The 27,298-nt window shown below is 43.3% G+C and overlaps 1 protein-coding gene across 5 annotated transcripts in view; it reads right to left on the reverse strand.

Moving 5' to 3' along the window:
* FAM110B (family with sequence similarity 110 member B) overlaps positions 1-27,298 on the reverse strand; it is a 457,749-nt gene that overhangs the window by 161,564 nt on the left and 268,887 nt on the right. For 3 of the 5 annotated variants that reach the window (XM_073331102.2, XM_073331095.2, XM_073331098.2), the window contains exon 1: positions 19,538-19,922. The exons of the other annotated variants lie outside the window; for them this stretch is intronic. The gene's annotated coding sequence lies outside the window, so the exon portion shown is untranslated. Of the gene's footprint in view, positions 1-19,537; positions 19,923-27,298 lie in introns of those variants that run through there. 5 annotated transcript variants of the gene reach the window in all.

A 27,298-nucleotide genomic window follows, 5' to 3' on the forward strand; every position in this document is an offset into this window, starting at 1 on the left:
ATTATTCCATAAATAAGACTACATAACATTTGTAAGTACACCAATTCATCATTAGCTCAATATACAATGGGTTGAAAGTATAACTATCATTTAGCTGTAGCTCAATGCTTGTATCTCATGCCTACCATAAATAAGCAACTGTTATAAAGTGAAATGACCCCATTACAATTATATGCTTATTTTTTTAAATCACTCTGATTCAAAATAGAGACTCGGTTCCCTTCAATCTGTAAACTCTTCACCTTGGACAACCCCTTTGCTTGACGAGACTATGCTAAAATCCTCAAAAGCTTGCACATGACACACGTAGATCTCTGCATGCTGCAGCTGAATAGCGTAGACGACATGGTCAAAGCAACATTTTGCTATGTGACTCTGAGCACAATAGGCCAGATCCCAAACAAGTTTAGCACATCTGGTCCTAAACCCATTTGCAAATTTTGCCGTAAGTGTCTCAATGGCGGCTAATCAGTATTGAGCACTTTTGAAAATTTGGCCAAGTGTATTCTAACAGGAAAAGAAGCGCAGGAAAAAGATGAATGACTGCACCTGTGGGCTGCCTTTTCTATTTTGTACTTTTTTAATGCACACTGGGAGGGACATCACTCAAATGCTACATCGGTGCTGCAATGTCTGTCTAGCAACTGTATAACAGGGTCCAAAAAGAATGCCTCCACAATAACCCTTAAACTGTTGCCACAGTTCATGCCACAGTTCAATGCACCTTATTCCCCCACCATGGTCCACCCAGGTCATCCATTCTAGGCTCCTGGCTCTTCAGCTGTCTCCTCTTTTGGGTAGAGACCCACATCTCTCTTTCTCCTGACTGGGGTTTTCCCAGGCTGCACAGCTCCCAGCTTACATTGTGATATAACCAGAAATCCAGTTTATCTAAATAGGCCAGCATCTGTGGTTTTCTCAGTCTCTGAAGGCATATGAACCGCGTAGCAGCAGTTACAAGTCACCACACAGCTCTTTCTAAGCAAGCACATTTATTCTTAAGGTGAAACCTTAAGAGGAAACATCACATTTCCCACTAGAGGGAGGTTACATACAGTCCCAGCCCACAAAGATACATAAATCATTTATTTAATACAATGGACTCCAAAAATACTTAAATTTAATTCAATAAGGTTTTCACGGATATTGCAGGAAATTGCCATATGTCACAACTGCCATCCAAGAATGAACAGCCAACATCTGGTATGTTTGTATTGCTGCTTTAATTGTTGTAACTCAGCCAGCAATGCAGGAGTTAATAAAATGTGTGTCTCACTGAGATCTACATTTCTCTGGTCCAGTTACCATGCTCAACATGCAAGCTGGACAGAATGATCTCAATGTTCCCATAATAAGCCATAAGATGAGCCTCTGCACAAGTTAATTCATCCAGAGGAGCCTCACCTCCTACTTCCCTCTGGAAAGCAGGAGATAGTGTGCTGCAGTCTTGATTCAGGAAGAGCCCGAGGAGAAAGTCCGCCTTCTACTGTATCCTCATTCCTATTAGAAGAGGAGTGAACATCTCACCTCTGTTTAAAAAGTCTGCAGACGAAAGGTTTAAGCCATGTGAGGCAGCTGGTGAATCAACCAGTTCCATACCCAAATTTACAGTATTCTCAACCTCTGCATGCCCCAGGTTCCATTAACAGAAGAGGACATCTGCTTAAAAGATAGCCTGGCAGCAGAGTTCTGCTCCAGGGCACCAGAAGAAACAGCAGACACACCAGTACAATTAGGACATAGAAGCAGTTCTGGAAGGCAGTACACTTGCCAGTCCTCCACAGACAAATCAGCAGTAAACAGTAAGAGGAGTTTACTGGCCTGTAACAGGAGGTTCTTTGAAGTGTGTGGTCCCTATCTGTATTCCACTGAGGGTATACGCATGCGTGCCATGCATCCAGAGCTGGGGAATTTGAAAGTAGTAGCGTCTGTTAGTCTGCGCATGTGCCTTTCCTTCACCTCTTGGTTTCGTCAGAGGTGATAAAGGGCAGGACAGACCAAACCAACCACGTCTCCAGTTCCTTCTCCACTGCAAATCAAACAGATCCGTAGCAGAAGGGAAGCAGGGCAGGAAGTGGAATACAGATATGGACCACACATCTCGAAGAACCTCCAGTAACAAGTAAGTAACCACCTCCTCTTCTTCAAGTGATGGTCCCTACTGTATTCCACTGAGAGTGATTAACAAGCAGTACCTAATTCAGAGGAGGGTGTAAGGAAGAGAATGGGACAGTTGAACGGAGGACAGCCACACTGAATGAGCATCTGTCAGAGTTCTGCACCAAAGCATAGCATTCAGCAAAGGTATGTACCAAACTCTATGTGGCTGCCCTACATATGTCTGGAAGCGGCACATCGAGGAGGGATGCCTAGGCAGCTTTTTCAGTAAAGTCTTTCAATTTGCCATAATTAAGGAAGGCATATTTGGCCAACAAGGCCTGGAAAACGAAGTCTGAAAAACACAACTGAAGGCTTGTTGAAGAGAAGACCTTGTGTCTCAGAAGGTCTAAGCATTTGGAGCACAGATGTTGCTGCCTACACCATGAGGGAATTGGGTGGAGGGTGTGAAAAAGAAACTTGAATCCCTTCGCTGGTACATAATATCTCCTCCCTGCCCCCTTTGGAGTAGACATACAAGTGGCTGAAGTATGCCAACCTGTTCAGGCTGGTTGAAGAATAGCATCGTTGATCAGGTACTTGTATTGGCAGTAGGAAATGGGTGGTCCTTGTTTTCCATTGGAATCCTCCGATGATGAGAACTCAGATCCCGGTTTCAGTGGTGGTACTGTCAAAGCCGGCAGAAGTATATAAACCACAAAAGAATGAGTCGAGGCATGACATGACTTTGGCAAGTCCTGGATAGGAGATTGGACCTCCCTAGGTACAGTTTGCAGAGGAAGGCATGGAGATCTCAGTTCCCCAAGAGTGAAGTGCTCATATGACTTCGATGCTTTCTCCAAATGCCCCAGTGTTAATGGTACCCGTTCCATAGCTGGAGCCGGTGGGACCAGAGGACTGTCCTGGAACTGATGGATCCCTTGTCTTAAGGAAGGCTGACACTGAGGGGATGTGGATCATGGCGCTCGATACCAGTAGATCCGCTGGTCTCTGCGATTTCTTGTCAGGATTGTGCCCTCTGGAACACGCTGCCCCTCCGTGGCTGGAACTCGTGGAAGGGGCATCGTCCTTCCTTGGTTTGGAGCAAGACTTATTACCATGCTTATGCACATGCTTACTTGCCTCCCAAGAAGGCCCCAGCATGGAGTCCATAGAGGAGGGACAGCCGGAGCAAGACTTGATCTCAGCAGACGGAGGCACACTCCTGGCTTCCTCAGGATGATGTACGGGGGGAGGGAGGGATGTTCCCTGGTCTGGGTCTGACTGAGGCCTCATGGCAACTTCCATAAGGTGCTTCTTGAGGCATAGAGCCCAGCCTTCTCGGGTACGGCTTGTGAAGGACTGGCAGATACGGCACCTGGATGAAACATGGGCCGGAGGAGAGGACTGTTAAACAGATTCCCCCAATGTCCCAGTCCTACTAAAATTACTACTAAAAACTAAACTACATAAGAAAATAGTAAAACAGTGGAAGAAAAAACTAACTATACACAGTTCAAAAACTTGTTTATTTGGGATTGGGGGGGGGGGTAAGTGCATCAGATGAGAGGACACTAACAGCTCCGACTTGGACCAGGGGATGGTGAAAAGGAACTGGAGTCATAGTTGGTCCACCCCATCCTTTATCACCTTGGATGAAACCATAAGGCAAAGCAAGGAAACATAAGAGGACCAATGGACACTTCTACTTTCAAATTCTCCAGCTTCAGACTCCTGGAGTGCATGCTAAACTCTCAATGGAATACAAGAGGAACCATCACTTGAAGAACAACTGTTCTATGGACATAATTCCTACAGCATCATCCAAGATAAGGTTTAAAAATTATTACATTTTGCATGAAAATGTTGAATGCCACGGAGTGTTGCAACATTTCGTATTTCAGAGTAGCAGCCTTGTTAGTCTGTAGTCGCAAAAAGAAAAGGAGTACTTGTGGCACCTTAGAGACTAATAAATTTATTTGAGCATAAGCTTTCGTGAACTACAGCTCACTTCATTGGATGTATTCAGTGGAAAATACAGTGGGGAGATTTATATACATAGAGAACATGAAACAATGGGTGTTACCATACACACTGTAAGGACAGTGATTACTTAAGGTGAGCTATTACCAGCAGGAGAGCAGGGGGAGGGAGGGGAGAAACCTTTTGTAGTGATAATCAAGGTGGGCCATTGCCAGCAGTTGACAAGAACATCTGAGGAACAGTGGGGGGGATGCAGAGGGGGAATAAACATGTGGAAATAGTTTACTTTGTGTAATGACACATCCACTTCCAGTCTCGATTCAAGCCTAAGTTAATTGTATCCACTTTGCAAATTAATTCCAAATCAGCAGTCTCTCATTGGAGTCTGGTTTTGAAGTTTTTTTGTTGAAGAATTGCAACTTTTAGGTCTGTAATCAAGTGACCACAGAGATTGAAGTGTTCTCCGACTGCTTTTTGAATGTTATAATTCTTGACGTCTGATTTGTGTCCATTTATTCTTTTACATAGAGACTGTCCAGTTTGACCAATGTACATGGCAGAGGGGCATTGCTGGCACATGATGGCATATATCACAATGGCAGATGTGCAGTGAACAAGCCTCTGATAGTGTGGCTGATGTGATTAGACCCTATGATGGTGTCCCCTGAATACATATGTGCACACAGTTGGCAACGGGCTTTGTTGCAAGGATAGGTTCCTGGGTTAGTGGTTTTGTTGTTTGGTGTATGGTTGCTGGTGAGTTGCTTCAGGTTGGGGGGCTGTCTGTAAGCAAGGACTGGCCTGTCTCCCAAGATCTGTGAGAGTGATGGGTCGTCCTTCAGGATAGGTTGTAGATCCTTGATAATGTGTTGGAGAAATTTTAGTTGGGGGCTGAAGGTGATGGCTAGTGGCGTTCTGTTATTTTCTCTGTTGGACCTGTCCTGTAGTAGATGACTTCTGGGTACTCTTCTGGCTCTGTCAATCTGTTTCTTCACTTCAGCAGGTGGGTATTGTAGTTGTAAGAATGCTTGATAGAGATCTTGTAGGTGTTTGTCTCTGTCTGAGGGGTTGGAGCAAATGTGGTTGTATTGTAGAGCTTGGCTGTAGACAAAGGATCGTGTGGTGTGGTCTGGATGAAAGCTGGAGGCATGTAGGTAAGCATAGCGGTCAGTAGGTTTCCGGTATAGGGTGGTGTTTATGTGACCATCGCTTACTAGCACCGTAGTGTCCAGGAAGCGGATCTCTTGTGTGGACTGGTCCAGGCTGAGGTTGATGGTGGGATGGAAATTGTTGAAATCATGGTGGAATTCTTCAAGGGCTTCTTTTCCATGGGTCAAAATGATGAAGATGTCATCAATGTAGCACAAGCAGAGTAGGGGCATTAGGGGAGGAGAGCTGAGGAAGCACTGTTCTAAGTCAGCCATAAAAATGTTGGCATACTGTGGGGCCATGCGGGTACCCATAGCAGTGCCGCTTATTTGAAGGTATACATTGTCCCCAAATGTGAAATAGTTATGGGTAAGCACAAAGTCACAAAGTTCAGCCACCAGGTTTGCCGTGACATTATCGGGGATACTTTTCCTGACAGCTTGTAGTCCATCTTTGTGTGGAATGTTGGTGTAGAGGGCTTCTACATCCATGGTGGCCAGGAGGGTGTTTTCAGGAAGATCACCGATGGATTGTAGTTTCCTCAGGAAGTCAGTGGTGTCTCGAAGATAGCTGGGAGTGCTGGTAGCGTAGGGCCTGAGGAGGAAGTCTACATAGCCAGACAATCCTGCTGTCAGGGTGCCAATGCCTGAGATGATGGAGCATCCAGGATTTCCAGGTTTATGGATCTTGGGAAGCAGATAGAATACCCCAGGTCGGAGTTCCGGGGTGTGTCTGTGCGGATTTGTTCTTGTGCTTTTTCAGGGAGTTTCTTGAGCAAATGGTGTCGTTTCTTTTAGTAACCCTCAGTGGGATCAGAAGGTAATGGCTTGTAGAAAGTGGCATTGGAGAGTTGCCTAGCAGCCTCTTGTTCATATTCCGACCTACTCATGATGACGACAGCACCTCCTTTGCCAGCCTTTTTGATTATGTTATGATGTCAGAGTTGTTTCTGGGGCTGTGGATGGCATTGTGTTCTGCACGGCTGAGGTTATGGGGTAAGTGATGCTGCTTTTCCACAATTTCAGCCCGTGCACGTCGGTGGAAGCACTCTGTGTAGAAGTCCAGTCTGTTGTTTCGACCTTCAGGAGGAGTCCACCCAGAATCCCTCTTTTTGTAGTGTTGGTAGGAAAGTCTCTGTGGGTTAGTATGTTGTTCAGGGGTGTGTTGGAAATATTCCTTGAGTCGGAGACGTCAAAAATAGGATTCTATGTTGTGAATCTGTGGAGGAGTAAAACCTTAAATGGATTTAACAAATGTCTCGTGTGCTGCCATGGTGCTGTAGGAAGTGTCAGTTGATCCCTGAGAGGTCACTCCTATTGCATCCAGAACCCTAATTCCCCATATGAGGGAAACCTCTTACAGGATTGGCCTATCTCAGAGGTCGGCAACTTATGGCACGCGTGCCAAAGATGGCACGTGAGCTGATTTTTAATGGCTCGCTGCTGCCTGCCGGGTCCCAGCTGCCGGCCCTGCTCAGCCCGCTGCCAAACCCAGGCCAGGACCCCGGCAGGCAGCACCGAGCCATTAAAAATCCTGCCTGCCCTGGCCCGCTCTTCTCCGCCCCCCCCCCCCCCCAGGCAGGGTGAAGAAGCTTGGTCCTGCCGGCTGCTGCTGCAGAGCAGGCAAGCTTCCCTGTCCCCCACCTCTTCCCCCAGCGTGCTGGGTTCCGGCCCCTCCTCCTCTCCCTCCCTCCCTGCAGTCTATCAGCTGATGGCCCTTGCGAGGGAGTGGGAGAAGCGGAGCCACAGCGGGCTCGCTGCTCCGAGGAGGAGGCAGAGAAGAGGTGGGGACAGGGCCTTGGGGAAGGGGGGTGGAGTCAAGGCACATCCCCTCCAGCCTCCTGCTGTGAGCCGCTCTGGGCAGGGGGCTGGGAGCACCCCGACGACCCTAGCCCACACCCCCAGCCCTCTGCCCTGATCCCTGCACCCCCACACACACACTCCCAGCACCCTGCCCTGAGCCCTGCACCCTCCACACACCCCAGCCCTTTGCCCTGACCCCAGCACTCCCCATACACCCCAGCCTCCTGCCCTGACCCCTGCACCCCCCACAACCCCAGCCCTGACTCCAGTACCCCCCACACATACCCAGTCCCCCACACCCCATGCCCTGACTCCTGCACCCCGTCACATACCCAGCCCCCTCACACCGCATGTCCTGACTCTTGCACCCCCCACATTCCCATCCCCACCCAGAGCACCAAACAGGAGCTCCTGCAGCCCTCCCACCCCACCCCCCACATTCTCACCTGCACCCCTCACACCAAATGGGAGCTGCCCAGGTAAGCACTCCACACCCAAACCTCTTGCCCCAACCCTGAGCCCCCTCCCTCATTCTAGCTCCTGGCCAGACCCTGCACCCCAACCTGCTCCTTCACCCCCAGCCGTGTGCTCCATGCACTCCCACCCTCAGCTCAGTGCAGAGAGAGAGGAAGAGAATGGGCTAGAACCTGGGAGAAGGTAGGTACCCACTCTATGTGGGCAGAGCCGGGATCCCAGACCGGCAGCAGGCTGAGCGGGGCCGGCAGCAGCTTCTGAAAGGTTGCCAACCCCTGGCCCACCTAATGGTAGTAGCCCAGTGGCCAATTTCCACTGGCTTGCTATTGGCTGCAGAGCTGCTAGGGATTCTGCCATCATCATTTTGCCTTAATTGGGCAGGACTCTCCATTTCCTTTTTTAGTTGTGGCCCCAACTGCATGGTCATTTCACCTTCAGCCCTGCTTATCCCCCCACCCCTGCTGTCGCATTAACACATCATAGAGTGAAACTTACCATGCTGTAGGTGACTGAGTCCCTGATTCAGAGGGATGTTCAGTGTTTCAAGGGGCTGTTGGCAAAAAATGCTTCCTGATACGGTCTTGTATTTTTATGACAAATTTTGAGAGAAACCACACTGCAGCAGCCCTCAATCTGTTGGGCATTCCTTTTCTGCAGAATTTCTCCCAAAGAAAGCCTACACAGGCAACTTTTAAAAGGTGTATCACCTTGCATGTCTCCTGGGTCTCTGATTTCTTCCTATCATGCAGTGTTCACCACGTAGACTCAGCATGATTCCTTGCTGAGCAAGCTCATTTTCATTGAGGAAACCTTTGGCATTTGCTTCATACAACAGCTGTCTTCTAAAAAACTTGATGTTTGAGTGCACAGCTGGAGCCTGAGTTCCAAGACAGCCTGAAGATCCAGAGGTGCAACCTTCCCATAGTTTTAAAATACTTTCAACTCTCAGAGTGACCAAAAGAGGGCATACAATTTTCCTGCCATGCACTGCTTTGAAAAATCCCTTTCAAGTTCCACTCACAATTACACAGGTGCAAATCCAAAGAAACACCAACAAAGTTCCTTCAGTTTTACATCCTTGTGACACAGCAAATTTTGCCCCAGAATGCACCTCAATTTGTATGCACTGAAAGGAAAGTATGCCAATTTGTGTGTTAGCTTTCTTAATTCTCACTTTTTAATTCATTTTTAAAGAAAGACTTTATCTTAGACAATCTAATACTGTACAACTAATAAATGTTGTGTTGTCTGTTAGCAGATTTTTGGCTTTAAGAGTTTTGACTCTTCCTGTGAGAGGAAGATTTTTCCCAAAGGAGTTATGCAATTTCATATAACAAATGTAAAAACAAAGCTACTTTTGTTTAAGTACTGCAGATTTGGTTTGTTTTGGGGGGAGGAAAAGAGAAGTGACATTTATCAATTTATAGCTAAACCTATATAAAGGAAGATACCACCATGAGCAGGCTTTAAAGAAACATGGTCAACTTAAAATTTCTCACACACGAATTTCTTACCATCTACCATTACAAGTAATTCCTGGAGTTACTATAACAAAGATTAAGGGGAAAAGTATTTACTTTGCTTTCTAGTTCATTGCATTGTGCATTCAACAGCACTTTGTATATGTTCTGTTTCACTAGAATCAGTTTCTCCTTTTCTTTGTGTGGATCTTTCAGACAGAAAGAGGGAAGAGAAATTTTTAAAAATAGGAAAATGTGGTCTCAAAAATACACAAACTGGCAGGAGGATTCAGGGCAGGCATAGCACCTGAAACTACTCTTTCTTTCTAAAACTGATCTCAAATTGACAGTTTCCCTTTAACCTACCACATCATTCAGTTTGCCAAGACAGGAACCAATACTGCGATGAGATCCATGTGGGCAGACCCTTGCACCTGCACAGGGCACACCGCAAGACAGGGGCAATATAGAGTAACCTCAAATAAATGTAAGAAATTACTGAAAATATCAGAGAATAAGTATAAGAAAAAGTAGTGCCTTGTGCCCTGATCCTGCAAAGAGATCTAGGCAGGTAGCCCTCACACAGGGTCCCCAAGGGATCCATGCAAAGACTTTTGCACCATTGTGTCAAGGATGTGCCCATGCAGATCCATATGCAGGATTAGGGTTCTAGTCTCCTATCTAACGGGGTTGTTACAATGACTCATGAATATTGATTAATGAATCACTTTGATTATTGTTAAAATAATTATGTACTGTATCAAATTTTATCCAGTGAACTTAGGTAATATATCTGACAATATCTTAAATGGGAAAATAGTTGCTCACTCGCAGTAGCTGGACTGAAATCTGTAAATTCTCATTCACGCAGCCTGCCATTTTAACTGATGAAAAGTTACAGCTCATTGAAACTTTTAGCATCTAGTACCCCAATTCCTAAAAATTACAAAATGAGCATATTTGGGGAGCTCAACATCAAAACACTCCAGAATTGATTTGGGAAGATGAACAGCAAAACACTCCAGAATTGCCCCTACTTGAAAAGAAAGAAGTAATATGTTTGGTAGGAACTGTGCACTTAGATTTAACTTGCACATTGCAGTCTCTCAGAATTTGAAACTAGTGATGTTTAGATGACTAAATTTATTAATTGTGCTATAAAATGTTCCTCCGTTTAGGTGTATATTCATCAGATTATACAGCACTACGTGCTGCATCCAAAACTATAAGAGTTCTTAACTACAAGATATGAACATAAGTATGCTGTCATTTTTGGGGCAACAACCTGGACCTGAAGAGCTATAAGACTGATTAGAGTAACATCATTAAAAAAAATCCAACAGCATTCTATGAATCATAGAACTAGAGTCATCCAATACAAATGGACAGATATGGCCAAATTCTGCATGGACATACACCTCATGTAGTCCCACGGACCTCTGCTAGTTTGCACAGTGTGTATGTGAGAAATTGATTTGGCCCACAGAGTCTATTATACCCGTAACTGGTTATAGACTAGTATTTTGCCAGATGATAGAGGCAAATTATTATTATTTATTGTAGCACCTAAGAGCCCCAGTCATAGACCACTGTGCTAGGTGCTTTACAAACACAGAACAAAAATACAGTCCCTGCCCCAAAGAGCTTACAATCTAAGTATAAGACAAGAGACAACACATGAACACGCAGACAGATGGAGGAGTACAAGGAACCAAGGATACAACACTCGTCAGCATGATAGGTAATGGTGTCAGCACACCAGCAGACTAACCTTTTGTACGTGATGATGTACATAAGGCTGCACTAGTCCACGTGATCTGCGTCCACCCAGTAATTAATGACATGTCAAAACATAAAAACAGACTTGACTCATAATGGACATAGACGCTGAAAGGAATACAGTGACTTTTACCCCAAGGCATGTTAATGGTTCTTTAGAATCACAACAACAGCTACCCTTATCAACTGGTAGAGTAAATAACCTTAAATTCTATATATGATGTTTAACATGATACTGAATATACACAAATGTGAAAAGGGACCCTTTACACTAAATGATAAAATAGAAAATCACCTAATTACCTTTTTGGAAGCCATTGTTAGATTTATATAATTAAAAAAAACACCTGAAGGGATTCTTGCCTTTTGTCTGCTTTGTTTCCATGCAACTAGGTGCAGTCGAGAGATGGAAATAAACTACCCTTCCTTTCCTTCTTTATTTTCCCCAATTCCCCCTTCCTTTTTTTTTTTTTAAACCGCATAGTAGGAAAATCAAGGGGAAAATATTTTACAGTTGCCATTATAGGCATCTGTAAAATCTCTCCGTGACTTAACAAAAATAATGATTCACTGCCTTCTTCCTTTACCACCTCCACCCCCCACCCATTCAAAGCTTGCTCTTATAATGGAACTTGAACTTTTTAATACATACCAACATTCCTCCCATTTTTATGTACAAGTTTAATTAATGTGACCACTACCCCTTTATGGCCCCATTCACAAATTCACTAGTAATTCTATCAACTATCCTCATATATCTCTCTCCTCCTGGGGTAAGTCTACACAGCATTTTGGAGAAAGCCTTCCAGACTGGAACAGGGCTAGCATGGCCAAGGCTAGTGCTCTATAAATAGCTGTACAGACAGTGCTTTGAAGTTGAAGCTTGGGCTGAAGCTCAGACTCTGAAGCCTAGGCTCCAGCCCAAGCCGCAACTTCAAAGTGCTGTCTGTACAGCTATTTTTAAAGCACTAGCTCAAGCCCCGCTAGTCCAAGTCTGTCAACCCAAGCTGGGAGGCTTGCTCCAAAAATTGCTGCACAGACATACCCTCAGACTTTTCCTCTCACTCTCGTTTTCCCTCCTTTGTCCATTCTCCATATTTCACCTCATTCTTACCCCTCTCTCTTCAGTCTCTCATTTCCTTCCACTTCTCTTCTCCTTCACTCCTCCTCTATCTGCATTCAAACTCACTATACATCCCAAACTCATTCTTCTCACCATGCACACACTCTCTTCCTTAGAGTATATCTATACTACAAGTGCTACAGTGGCACAGCTGACACTGTAATACTGTGGAGTAGACATGGAAGGGGTTTTTCTGTTGCTTTAATAAATACTCCCTCCTCAGGGGTGGTAGCTAGATCGACAGAAGAATTCTTCTGTCTACCTCGCACGGTCTTCCACAGGGCTCAAATTGGTTTAACTACGTCTCTCAGGAGTGTGAATTTTTCACACCCCTAAGCAATACAGCTAGTTTGACCTAAATTTTATGTGAAAACCATGTCTTAGTCTGTAAACTGCAGTATTAAAGGACCCTCTTGTTTTCTCTTGACTGAGTTTAAGAAGATTTTAGATATATTTTCACTGACCAGAACAAGCTTAAAAATTTCCTCACAGTTATAAATGCAGTTTTTCAAACTCAGATTGTAAAAGCAAATTAATAAAGTGATACTGTAGATAAAAGACAGGATGAGGAGTGAGATCTACATTACATACTATACTTTGCAACAGGTTTTGTTTGTTTGGGTTTAACTAGTAATTTTTAATCCTTCAGTAGTAGTTACCTACCTTACTTACGCAAGTGTTGTCTATTAATATTTGACACTAAGATTCTCAAATGAAAGGAGCTAAAGTCACATAATTTTAATGATAATATTTTAACAATAAGCAACACATTCATATAAAGCAGAGACAGGAGTAAATGAAAACATGCAACAAATGAATACTAAATGCCACTAAGACATCCACTAAAATTTTTCTTGAGTTTCTTAAATTATCTTCTTGACTGCTTATCACAGTCTCTTTACACTTATTTCCTACAAGGAACACAGATATTTCAAGTTTGCTATAGCTCCTCTTGAAAGAAAGCATGCATTTAAAGTGACCATTAAAAATCTGGACTATCATATTTTGGATTAACTTTGCCTGGGTGCTCTGCAAAAGCATTACATCCCAAGAAAATTATCCATATGCTTTATCAATTAAAAACCTTAACTGGCATAAAGCAATGTCAAAGAGCACTGATGTTGCTCTGATACATAAAATATTACCCAAAACGTCTTACTTCCTTAATGATTCTTCCAAAAATCTGTCCACATTAGTGACATACATTTGCCTTCTGTTTTAAACAGTCTCCTTTGAATTTCAAAAGCCTGAGTTTACATTCTCAAAGCCCAGCCCTGCAAGGTTTACTGTGTGGTGCCTGAACAGAGGCCCAATTAATGCAACTAGGTTCTGTCTGGGGCCTTAGATTCCATATATCTGCTAAATTTCTTTATTAAATGGTCCATATGTAATTTTGTTGTCATCCTTCTTGGAGAAGAAGGAAGCACTTGGCTGCAATTAAAGACTGTCTGTAACAGCGGCTTAGCAGGCCGGTGCTAGGATGCATCCTTTGTCTGTCTGCCCTTGCTCTCTTTGGTCAAAGAGTGAATTTTAGTGCTTTGGCCCCCTGATTAAAGCAAAAGTCTGCTCCTTCCAGGATAACAAAGGTCCCAAGCACAGAATTAAAATACATCAGTGGTTTTCCTAGGACTACAGCATTCACACCTGTTATAATTCAAGGCTTCACTACCAACCTTCACCCATCATCTGGCTAAAGAGTTCTTTAGCCCTCCCTAAAACAACAAACGCACACCTTTTTTCTTAGGCCCCTTACTGCCAGGCTCACAAATCCTGGGTCACATGGATTTCCACACTATCCTTCTAGGTGGCACTCAAGTGGGTGAGAGGGCATGTCTTTTCTCTGCTACAGGCTCCAGCCCAGGACCCTAAATGTGAATGCCTTTCCCCTATAACTTCCATCATTGCACTATGCCTTCCCCGGTCCTTTCCAAAACTACTTGCTTTTTATTCATACCTAAAGGGACATGATGGGAGCAGCAAACAGGCCCTAGGTGGCAGATCCTACTCAGCAGACAATGCATCTGACAAAGTGGGTATTCACCCACGAAAGCTTATGCTCCAGTACGTCTGTTAGTCTATAAGGTGCCACAGGACTCCGCCGCCATTGCAAAAGGAACTCTTAGAACAAGAAGTGGCATGTGATTGGAAAGCCATGGAGATAATAGTTGTTGGCAGACGTCCACAAAGTGAAAGAATAATCCTTTTATGTATCAAGGGGTTCAAGTAATTCATTCTGACCTCCATCCTAGATTTCTCTATTTGTGTGTTTTCTTAGTTGTTCGTGTTAGTTTGTGCTTATTTTTTAGTTAAATTTCTCCTCTTCCCCCATATGAAAAGGGAAAACAACACAGTAGCCATCAGAGGAAATACATACTCACCCCTACCCACTCCTACCATGTGACAGGAGTATTTCTTGAAATGGATTGAGGTTATAAAAAGTGAGTAGGCCGGGGGTGGGTGGGGACGGAGGGTGAGTTCATTCAATTACCAGCATGCCTACGTGTCCCACCATTACTACAGAATTGTTTCGTTTCTGTTGTTCAAGGGGTGGTGTTAGGGGAGCAGGGTTAAGGTTGTTTGGTTTATCTGAACTGTGCATTTCTTTACTTTCAGACATTTACATGTAATCTTAATTCTGAATTTCCAGTTCGTGTTTAGGAAAATTACAAGATATATTTAAGGGATTTTTTTAAATTAAGCAATCTGTATACATTTACAACCTTAACTGTAGTTTATGCAGGTTTTTTGGCCTGGAAATTGTCTTGGGTTTTTTTCTTTGTCAGTTTATCTCCCCAATTTGGAATACCAAAATATACTTTCAGAAAAAGAGTCACATTACTTTCCCCCCCGCCTTCCTAGGAATGTTCCCACACTGAAAGTTTCCAATAACAATCTGAGATTTCACATTCCCACCATGTCAGAAGTCCACAAGGAACAGACACTGAAAATGTTGATACTAATTTTAAAAACTATAGAAGAAAGAAAGAAAAAAGTAATATCAAAAGATACAAGGTAGTAAAGTATGGTGAATTATCTGCATATGGAACTGGAAATTATCACGGTGTACTTAGGGTTTGTTAGAAAGGTGTACCACTTTAACTATGCCAGTATTGTAAAAACAGAACACACTTTATACTGATCTACTGTAGCCATTCCATACGAGAAAGTGGAAGTCACCTTTATACCAGTGTAATTACACCCACACCAGGGTTTTTAGTGGTATAACTATTTTGGTAACAATAAAAACAAAAAAAAATCTGTACACCTAAAAGTTATCAGGTTAAGGGCAGATTTGTCCTTACAATCATTTTGTCATACTGGAATGGCCTTTCATAATGAACATGGACCACATTATCAGCTCTTGTGAAAAAATCCACCAGAGGAGAAAGTTACAAGAAATATTCCACATGGCTGAGGACATAGGAAACTTGATCCCTCTGGGAAGGGATCAGCAGCTGCATGGAAGAGGCCATGGGCATGGTTGCTTAACTGCATGGTGTAAAAGCATCTCTGTAAAAACCCTACAGTTGAGGATCTCAGGACATCCACTCTAAAGCGCCTGCCCCTCCATTTCCCCATGATGGCCGCCACCACCACAGTTAGCTCAGTTGCCACTGAAACCTCCTGTGGCACCTGCCTGCTACCTCCAAAGACTGTTAAACCCTGAAGAGGAAGTTAACATTGAAACACAAAACAATAATCTGTGACAGACTGCCGTGTAATTTAGGGCCCTTTTGACTGGGATCATGCCATGGAGAGTAGCTGTTCTGAGTTAAATCTCAGCCACAGCTCTCGGGACCATGGGCATATGACAAAAATATCTGCCTCAGAAAGGGCTGCTAATAATGGTTAAGAATGCTGCATAGCCACATCTCTGCCACCCCTTCCAGATATCACATTTTCTGCACAGATAAGACACAAACATGCAATGCTGACGCTTAACTTTATTTACAGTAGTCCCATGAATACATGCATAAGTGCTTATTGAATCCGGGCTTTAATCACTCTGTGCAACAGAGGAGGTTGCTGGATACTTTGCAAGTTTCAGAAAAAACGATTCACCATAGAGTGAGTCTAACAGCGCAAATGACACTCTGATTCTTTACTCCACAAACATATTTTCATATACTTAGGATAGGGCTGTCAATTAATCACAATTAATTCAAGCGATTAATTCAAAACAAATTAACTCAATTAAAGAAATTCTTTGTGATTAATCACAGTTTTAACTGCACTGGTAAACAATAATTGAATGTCAATTTAAATTTATTATAAATATTTTTGGATGTTTTTCTACATTTTCAAATAAATTGATTTCAATTACAACACAGAATACAAAGTGTACAGTGCTCACTTCATATTATTTTTAAAACAAAAATTTGCACTGTAAAAAAGATAAACAAAAGAAATAGTATTTTTCAATCCACCTCATTCAAGTACTGTAGTTCAATCTCTTTATTGTGAAAGTGCAATTTACAAATATAGATTTTTTTACATAACGGCACTAAAAAAAAAAAACACAATATAAAACTCAAGAGCCTGTAAGTCCACTCAGTCCTACTTCTTATTCAGTCAATAACTAAGACAAATAAGTTTGTTTACACTTACGGGAGATAATGCCGACCACTTCTTATTTACAAGGTCACCCAAAAGTGAGAACAGGCATTCACATGATACTTTTGTAGCTGGCATAGCGAGGTATTTTTGTGCCAGATAGTCTAAATATTTGTATGTCCCTTCATGCTTTGACTACCATTCCAGAGGACATGCTTCCATGCTGATGAGGCTCATTAAAAAATGTGTTAGTTAAATTTGTGACTGAACTCCTTGGGGGAGAATTGTATGTCTCCTGTTCTGTTTTACCTGTATTCTGCCATATATTTCATGTTATAGCAGTCTTGGATGATGACCCAGCACATGTTCGTTTTCAGAAGACTTTCAAAGCAGATTTGACAAAATGCAAAGATGATACCAATATGAGATTTCTAAACATAGCTACAGCACTCGACCTAGGTTTGCCTGTCGGATGTCTATATTTTCTAACTAGTCCCAGTTACGAGTCTAAGAGGTTTTAAGCAATGTCTCCCCCATCTCCCTTTACAGTCAATTCCACGGTCTGACTCCTTGCCCTGTGAGCAGTATTAAGGCAGGCATTAAGAATCTGAAATGCCTTCTGAAATCTGAGGGGGATGAGGTGTGGAACGTGCTTGTCAGAAGTCTTCAAAGAGCAACACTCCAATTCGGAAACTACAGAACCCAAACCACCAAAAAAGAAAATCAACCTTTTGTAGATGGCATCTGATTCTGATGATGAAAATGAACGTGCGTCAGTCCACACTGCTTCAGATCATTATTGAGCAGATCCTGTCATCAGCATGGAAGCATGTCCTCTGGAATGGTGGTCGAAGCATGAAGGGGCATATCAATGTTTAGCACTAAGGAATGGATTAAACTGATCTTTTCAGAGCATTTTAAAATAAGTGAGGCACTCAGTTTAAGTCTACACACGCACAAAGCTGTGCACATACACTATCTACTATTAAGAACACACAACAGATTTTGTATGTAGGACAAGAAGTGAAAAACATTTTTGTAACAAATTAACATTTATACTTTTATAGCATCAGCCCTATGAGCCATACTCTACAATTGAACATTTAGCATCAATATGTTGGAAAAGGTAAGGATATAAACATTTTACAGATGAGGAAACTGAGGCTCAAAGGTTACTTTCCCAAGATCACCCAGGAAATTTATGAAAGAGTTAGGAATACAAACAATTTTTAAAACCTATAACTAAGTTATTAAAAGAACTACATTCCCAGATCTTTTAAAGGTATGTTAAATCTTTAAGGCAAGAAAACTAATGCTGTCATTTTAAGTACAAGGGACAATTGCATATAATGAAGCAAAAGCAACTATCAGCTTCAGTATGTCTGAGTTAACCTATGTGTGATCAATTTTTGATCTTTAACACTGAGATAACAGGGATCAAGATGCAAATTACATGAATTTTCACGTTAAGTAAAACTTGCAAAGTTAAATGTTTAAATGCATATACTTTTCAGATTCTGTAACATAACATCTTATTGTACATTCTATTTGCTTAGACTAGGTTTTTGAAAGACTTCTTTCCTTCACAGACCATCTCCTCCCCCTACAAGTGATCACATATTAGGTCATATGACACATCACTACCTTTCCAACAGTAATGTAAAACAAATTGACTTCGCTGAACTCTGAGCAATGGCTCTGAAAAAGTATTTTCTAAGAAAAATATAATATATATCATAATAATAGCAGGAAAGGGAATATAGAAAAACCCCTGGTACATTTCATTTTGGATAAGTCTTCTCTCTTCCCTCACCTAAAGTTTCCTCCAGAGTCAAATCCTCCCTTGAAACAAAACCTGTCAGTGGTCCTTAAAAAACCAGTCACAAGACAGGACTAATTTCATGTAATGTTGTGACAGATGTGTACCAGATTCTGCACAGGGCATTAGCCTGACCCACAGGAAGAAGCCTTGTGCTTTACCCTGCATCACAGAGAAAGAGAATTAGAGGAGGAAGGAAGTCCACACTTCTTTCTGAGTCAAAAAAACACACCCGAAGGGTTAAACAGCTACTCTCAGTTTCTGTCTCCTGGGCCACGTGTTTTCCCTTGACATTAATGAGGAATTTAGGAACAAGCAAACCACTTTATTTCTGAGCAGTTTTATAGTGAAAAAAAAAAAGAGTTGGGGGACTTGTCCTGTTACTGGAGCTACAATAACCTGGTCTTAAGTAAAAAGAACTAATAAAAATTTGGCACCACAATTTGTCTCTATGCAGAGAGGCAGCTGGGCTTTCCAACAGCAGGGATAGCCCACCACATTATTGCATCTTATTCTGAGAAGTGAATTGTGCACTACTGAGACAACCAACCTTTTCACTTCTCTTTGTCACTCCCCCCGCCCCCAACCCACCACTGCTGCTTAGGCACCGATCCTGCAAACACAGAGGAACGTGAGTATATTGAAACATGCCTTAAAGGGCAACAGTGGCATTAAAATCAAGTGCATGGAGAAAAACTGTCAGCGCTCCAGGGTTCGAGACTTCCCAACTAGGCAGCAGGATCCTGCTGAGTGCATCTGCCCTGTTACGTTTAGTATCAGCTATCAAATCCCTCCAGCATCAAACATTTAACCCTGCAAGGAAAATCCTTCCGAAAGCCTTGTGTGTCCAACCTCTCCATCATAACTTTTCCCTCTCTCTTTGCAGCTACAAGGGCTGCAGGCTCCGTCTGCTCACACACAAAACCCAATCCCTCCCCCCTTTAAAAACAGCTTTCCGCTTCCCGAGCTGCTGGGGAAACTTCCACCCCCTGCTGTCACAACTCCAGACCCAACGAGCCCGAACCAGACCCTACATCGCAAGAGGAAAAGGGGGGAGAGGGGAAGACACGTGAGGTGGGGGGAAGAAACACCCCGACGCCCACAGATGTTCTTGCAGAATAAGCTGCTACCCCCAGAAGCGAGCTCCGGGAAGCCCAGCCTCCGTGCAAAGCTTTGACACCGAGGGGGCCGGCAGCGGGAGCTGCAGCTCCTTGGGACAACAATAAGCGCGTGCAGCCGGGCACTGCCTCCCCCCGGCTCCCCGCTCGCAGAGCTGCCTGCCGCGCGGCGCCCTTACCGTCCCTGCCGGCCTCTCGCGGGCGCCTCTGCTCCGGGGGGCGGCTGCGCGCAGGCAGGGGGCAGCCGGCCTCCTGCGGGGAAGGCGGGGAAGCCGCCGCCGAGAGGAGGAGGCGGAGAGCAGCGAGCCGCGCGGTGGGCAGGCGCCTCCCGTGCAGGCAGCGCTTCCTCCCGGCACTGAATGAAACTCTCCCGGGCGCCGCTGCTGCTGCTGCTGCTGCTGGCGACGGGGGGGGGGGCAGAGCGCAGCCGGGCTCTTCCCACTGCCCCCACGCGCGGAGGGGAGCGGAGCTACGGGCTCGGCCGTGCCCCGCGCCTCCCAGCGCCTCGCCCGCCCCCCGCCCTCGGCTGCGCCCGCCTCCCGGCCTTTGCCTAGGGTGAGCGGCCGCTCGGGAGTCGGCGGTTCCGCACGTCTGGCGGCGCGGCGCGGCGCGGCCCGGGCTGCAATGGTTTGGTCCACGCTGAAATGGGGAGGGACTGGGGGGGGGGGGTGCTGCACACACAATGGGCTGAGCCGGGCTCTGGGTTGGCGCGGCTGGGAGCCTCCGTCGAGCCAGGGCAGGGAGGCTGGGGGCTGCAACCCAGACACGGGCAAAGGGTCACTCCCCCTGGGCAGCCCAGGCTGGGGTCAGGGCTGGTGCGGGGCTTCTCTACGGGCAAACACACGCATTCACCACCGGGCTGTTAGACACGCTCTTGTGGCGCTGGAGGGGAAGGTGATTAGCGGCCCCTTGCCAGCCCTAACCTGCGATGATGTGAGAACTGCTGCATCCATTTTAATATTAGTTGCATGAAATAAAAGAGTAACCGTGACAAAAAATAATGGGTGATATCCTGGCCCCATTACAAAAGGAGTGTTGTTATTGGCGTCAATGGGGCTAGGATTTCCCCCAGGTGATCTTTGAAAGCAGGGGACGAGTCAGGATTTCACCCAATAGATCCTTGAAAGTGGGCTCCAGAAAACGTACTTCACCATAAAATACATAGTTTTGGTGAAATACCATTAAAGAGGGGATACTTCAGGCAACGTAGGAGAATTTCCAAAATAGTACAGCTGTTCACTTTCCCTTTGTACAAGAAATGAGACATTCACTTACAGAAGATATTCATTTATTTTGATCATTGTTAACTGGTCTATGTGGCATGCTTTAACGACAGTAGTTAGACGTGCACCAGTGAAAAATCTAAAGGAACTTCATCAAAGCGAATGGAGTCAATTGGTTATGTGTAGTACTGACAGCAGCATTTGGCACAGTGGGCTAGAACCTCAACTGCTGTAAGTCAGCATAGCCACATTGTCTTCGATGCCTATTTATGTCCCCTGAGGAGCTGACCAGTGACTCCTAATTTAGACTAAGCTTTCTGTTACATAATTGTCAATCTTAGTAGCAGAGATGGTAAGGACTATTTCTTTTGTGTTCACAGCGATCATCTTTGGAATATACAAAAACTGTAGCAAATGCAAATCTGATGCACACAAAAGTTAAAGCTCATTTAGACACCGTTCTTCCTCTGGTCTGAGCCAGCGCACATGTACTGATACTTTCACTATTCACATATTCACTCACTCATTTAGTTACTTACTTTCATTTGCCTACTCATTTACACATGCAGGTGTCCATATAACTGCTCATTCGCACCCCCCCCCCTTTTTTTTTACAATACGTAATCATTCTTTCCTTATGCATTCTCCTGTTTTTCCACATTCCTAATCTGAGCCTTTGACCCAGTTTTCTGGCTGAGTTTGACTTCCTGTCCCTTGACACAGATGCTCACCCTTTTGCTATCATAACCTATTCTATTCATTAGAAGTGAAGTTTATCCAGGTGTGTATTGCCCAGGCTTTCTCCTACAGTTACTCCAGATATTAGTCATCTGCATGAGAAGAGCACAAGCAGAATGGCTGTGTATAGAGGCCTCTTCACCTCCTACACAGTACATGGTGGGGAGGGAGGCAGATCTGATTAGGCTGGCACAAAGGAAGAGGGCTGGAAGGGTCTAGAACCAGCAGCCCCAAAAGCCAGTATAGGAGCAGCAGCTACTAGTCCAGCTAATATATTTGACTGTTATCCACAAAGTATCAGTGCTGCATATCAACAACCTGCTCACAGGTTATTTGTATGTATTCCATTACCCAATGTCAAAACTCCCTATTACTTAGGGTTTATGTGACAAGGAATGAATATTGTCATACCAGAAAAATAAGCAGGGTTGAATTAAGGCCTAGGGGCTATAAATAAATGCCAGAGACCCAGCTTCTGCAGCCATTTGATTACACCAGAACCTAAGCTTTCATTTAAAAAGAGGAGGTTTCTAGTCCTCATTGTTGGGAAGAAAAGCATAAAAATGTGAAACTAGTGTAATAAATTCAGGGAGTCTAACTGACTCAGCAGAGATCCTAAAACAATAATTAAACAGCACGATGTACCTCAGTGGGGTATTAACTCCAAGACCCACTGCTGTGGGGGTCCTTGCTAACAACACCCTTATAGAGAATTTTGTGGAAGGGGGAGAAAAATGCAGTGTACCCAGCCCACCAACCCAATTAGATACACTGACTGCTGGGGTGAATACTAAGGGCTTCCTTCTGCCTGTCCAGACTTTGGGAGGAGCACTGTGACGCTGCTTCTGAGGGAGAAAGTGTCACTGCCACTACCTTTCTGGGAAGGGTGGGGGCTCACCTGCCATCCCCATCCAAGTGAGAACAGGGCCAAGGCCCAGGGAGCACAGCTATAGGGGAGAAGCCAGAGGGGAGCCCGCATGTCATGGTGTGCTGAGGGCCCTTGATCACCTTAATATGACCTTGTAAGTAAGCACTACCAAACACTCTATGAAGAGGCCTACAGAGCTCCACAATGCTACTAGGGTATGCCAAAATCTTTCTAAATGCTCAGTTACATGTATTGTGCCTTTGCTGTCATGTCCTTGATAATAAAACAGAGCAGTCTATCAAATTGTTTATTATACTATTCACTGACAGACTTTTACTCTCAAACTTCACATGACGGATAGCTTCATTAAATTGCCACCTTATGCTTCTAGCAAGAGTGGAATACTATGTTTGATATCTCACCTTTATTTTAGTGTAGCCATTTTTGATTCAACAACTTTAAACCTTCATTTATTTCCTTTCAAATGTAAGTACCCTGTATTCAGGGAGTTTTGTTTAGGCCATGAAATTTACCTCAAAGCTGAAATTTGGCATGCAGGGTCTTAGTCTGAGAACAAATTATTTCATAAGTATTTGTAAAAAAACAAACTTCAAAACAAAACTCTAGCAATTTACATTTTAACCTTGAAATGTTGTTTATTGAAAATAGATAGTAACTGATTTACAAATACTGTATTTGAAAACACATTATATAATGAAAGACCTCAATCCTGTATACATGTATATGCTTAACTTCAGGCAATGTCTACAGGGCTATAGAAAAAGTTTACTGCTATAGCTATCCTGGCAAACCTTCCTAGTGTAGACACAGCTTATACTGGCAAACAGGTGATTATCCTGGTTTGGCAAGCAAAATAAACTATACCTGGCAAAAGCACTTTTATGCCAGTATAATTCTATCTAGGGTTTTTGCCAATATGCAGATGTTAAATAAATAAATAAATAAAATTATATAAATCACACCCCTTACCAACATTGCCATACCGGCAAAAGTTTCTAGTGTAGACCTGACCTCATGCACCTGAGCAGTCCCATTGATATGAGCGGGACTGCTGTACATGAATGAAGTTAAGCACATGCATAAGTGTTTGCAGAATCTGGACACAAGTAAGTGAAAAGCCATTTTAATTAAGATGAGTGTAAGAAAATACACTCAGTATATTTTCTTACACTCATCTTATTTAAAATGGCTTTTCACTTACTTATGTCCAGAAATGTTTACATTTACCTAAAAATTAGTTATTATAAAAATAGATTAGCTTATCTCTAGTTTGAAGTATTTTGATATTTTGAAAAGAAGTTGAGATATGAAAAATTGAAAATCCAACTAATGCTGTTAATCAGACTCTTTTCAGAATTCTCCTGCGCAAAACACATATCCTAAATCCATATTAATGCAACTGAGTATAAGAACAATGAGCCTTACTCCTCTAAATGTATGGTTCCAGTAGGGTTTACCCACAACCAGCTTACTCAGTGGTAAACACAACTTGCTTCTGTCTACACTGATTATATCATATTTAACATCATATTAATTAACACAGCTCCTCAAGGTTGTATTCTAACACAACCTAATATTCTTGTGATGACAAGCCCCAATTAGTCTCTAAGGTGCCACTAGTACTCCTTTTCTCTTTGCCACAAATCTGTGGCTCACCATGGTGCACACTACAGCCATTATGAAGTTTATATTAATATTGAGGCTAGAACTGGTGGTATCCTGCTAAATACAGACCCCTCTAACTTGAGCTAAAGGAAAATTTAGAAGCTGTTAAAGTATAAAGCACGGTTGGACAGTTCTGTTTCTCCCCAGGAGAGGGTAATGATCCTATCCAATAGAGGGCAGCAGTTAGTTACGCACACACTTTCCTTACAAAATGGACACACAGTAGTGATGCTATAATTAAGGGCCTGATCCTGCAAACTTTAGTCAGACAAGCAGTGCTTATCCAGGTAAGTAATTTCATTGACTGGAATTGGGCACAATCACATGAGTAGCCATGACTTGTATGAGTAAGGGATGAGAATTAAAGTTCTAAAGCTGAATTTATAACTGAATGATTTAAGATTAAGTTTTGCTTCAATATTTTTTAGATTGGCGGCTAAATCTCTAGCCTTTTTCATTGTGATACAGCCCCAAGAATGTAAACCTTGGTTTTAGATATAAAATGTAAAAATAAACAATTATGGTTGTTTCTCAGGTGATTTTTCCTATCAATATTTTACGGGAACAAGAATCTTAGATTCTCTACTTTGGGACAGGGAATAGGAATAGAAGAAGCAGCCACCTGTAACAGTGTATAGCATCGATCAAGGGTGGGGAACCTTTTTTCTATCACGGGCATTTGACCCACAGAAAAAATCAATCACGTGCCACACACAGCCCCAAGCGGGGGAAGGGACGGGGGGGTGGTAGGAGGCTTGGGACTTCCCCCCGCAGCTGTGCGCAGCTCCAGCCCCACGGGGGGGCACCAAGGCCAGATGAAATAAAGGAATGGGCCGGTAAAGATAAAGGGGCATGGTTTTTAAGGTAAAGGGGCATGGTTGCTGAATGTTTAGGCTTTGGACCAGTCCTGCTTGATCATGTATAAACTTATCCAAAATTATCAAAATATGCTTAAGCATATATTTTAAATGGATATTTTTCAGCAAAAATTATAAATATTTCCTCTGGAAACATCCCCTCAGGACTCTAATTCTCAATGGGTATGTCTACACTGCAACTGGGAGCTGTGATTCCTGCATGGATAGACAGACCCACACTAGCCCAGCTTGAGCTGTGCACTAAAAATAGCAGCATGGATGTTGTAACACAGGCAGTGACTTAGGCTACCCACTAGAGTCCAAGCCCACCTGACCCACCAGTCGAGTTTGTAACTGCTGTGAGCCCTTCGGATATACAAGCTGATGTATTACTTAATAGAAGCCTAAAATATGTAGTTAATGACAATTGCAAGCTCTGTGGGTTATGTTCACTACTTCTGTTGGCTCTCAGATATGATTCCATTCACACTAGATACAAGGTTGAGTCCCGCCCCCCACCCTGAACCTCTTCACAACACATGTAAGCATTCATGGAAAATATAAACTTCACTGCCCAGCATGATCATACATATAAATTATAGATGTGTATGCTTTCTCGCAACAGCAGTAACAGTAGCTTTTTGAGCAGTCATGTATTCTGAAGGACTAAGACTAGATGAGAAATCCTGAATTCTAATCTTAGTTTTGCCATTTATTTACTTTGTGACCTTGAGCAAATCACTGCAGTTTCTTCCTCAATTTCTCCATCTGTAATATTACTTCCTTCATAGAGGTGTTGTCAAAATTAATTAGTCAATGTCTGAACAGCGCTTTAAACATATAAGGTGCTTTATGAGACTAAATATTGTAATTTTAGGCTGCCCTTTTGGGTTCCTTTGTCTAATTCTCTGTGTTATTTTATTTATTTGACCCAAAAACAACAGGAACTGAGATATACAAAAAGTAAATTAAGAGTTCCATTTTTAGATTTCCCAAAGGACAAGGAATGCATCTATATCAGTATTTATTGTAATAATAACAAATTTTAAAATACCCAATATGGTCTAATCCTGTTTACTTTTTTCCCCCAACACACACAGTCCCAATCTTGTTGTTCTCGCTGTAGGTATTAAAATCACTCTGCTCATTACTGCACACACAGAGGAATATTGGAGCTGAGTCATGATCAAACCAAAGTGATGGCATTACTAGTAGAGCCAATACCACCAAGATAACCGGACGGTGCTAATTTGTAGAGAAGAAAATTTACCCCAGTGTAGAGGGGCCATATAAAACCTTCCACACCACTTATGTCCTGGAACTGCAAGCCATGCTATACTACCCTTGCACACCATAGCAGGGGTCTTGTACCAGAATCAAACAGGTCAGGCTGCAAGATAGCACTAGGTGAGGGTTGGATTGGCCAGGGAGGGGCAACAGGATACAGTCGTTCTTATACCCACATAAGGTATAACCCTATATACCTATGTCATAAATATAAAGGGAAGGGTAAACCCCTTTGAAATCCCTCCTGGCCAGGGGAAAGCTCCTCTCACCTGTAAAGGGTTAAGAAGCTAAAGGTAACCTCGCTGGCACCTGACCAAAATGACCAATGAGGAGACAAGATACTTTCAAAAGCTGGGAGGAGGGAGAGAAACAAAGGGTCTGTGTGTCTGTCTATATTCTGTCTTTGTCAGAGATAGACCAGGAATGGAGTCTTAGAACTTTTAGTAAGTAATCTAGCTAGGTACGTGTTAGATTATGATTTCTTTAAATGGCTGAGAAAAGAACTGTGCTGAATAGAATAACTATTTCTGTCTGTGTATCTTTTTTTGTAACTTAAGGTTTTGCCTAGAGGGGTTCTCTATGTTTTGAATCTAATTACCCTGTAAGGTATCTACCATCCTGATTTTACAGGGGGGATTTATTTATTTCTATTTACTTCTAATTTTATTAAAAGTCTTCTTGTAAGAAAACTGAATGCTTTTCCATTGTTCTCAGATGCAAGGGTTTGGGTCTGTGGTCACCTATGCAAATTGGTGAGGCTTTTTACCAAACCTTGTCCAGGAAGTGGGGTGCAAGGTTTTGGGAAGTATTTTGGGGGGGGAAGACGCGTCCAAACAGCTCTTCCCCAGTAACCAGTATTAGTTTGGTGGTGGTAGCGGCCAATCCAAGGACAAAGGGTGGAATATTTTGTACCTTGGGGAAGTTTTGACCTAAGCTGGTAAAGATAAGCTTAGGAGGTTTTTTATGCAGGTCCCCACATCTGTACCTAGAGTTCAGAGTGGGGGAGGAACCTTGACATGGTGGCATAGTGGTGGGATTAACCTGAAATCAATTGAGATTTTTTGAACTAGAAATACAGATTTTAAAAAGGAATTTTTTTTTCCTTTGGAGCTGCTGGAAAAGCAGCTTGTTTTCTCTCTGCTTTGGAGCCAGAGCTGAGACGAAAGGGGATTATCTTTGTGAATTGCAGGTTTTCTTTGCCTGGAGGCAGGGTACTTCACTCCTGCAGGGAAATTCACAGTCTTCCAACCCAGAGGTTTTATTTTTTTCCCTAAAAGTAAA

This window comes from Lepidochelys kempii, chromosome 2, assembly GCF_965140285.1.
Source record: "Lepidochelys kempii isolate rLepKem1 chromosome 2, rLepKem1.hap1, whole genome shotgun sequence".
In the NCBI taxonomy this organism is placed as follows: Eukaryota; Metazoa; Chordata; order Testudines; family Cheloniidae; genus Lepidochelys; species Lepidochelys kempii.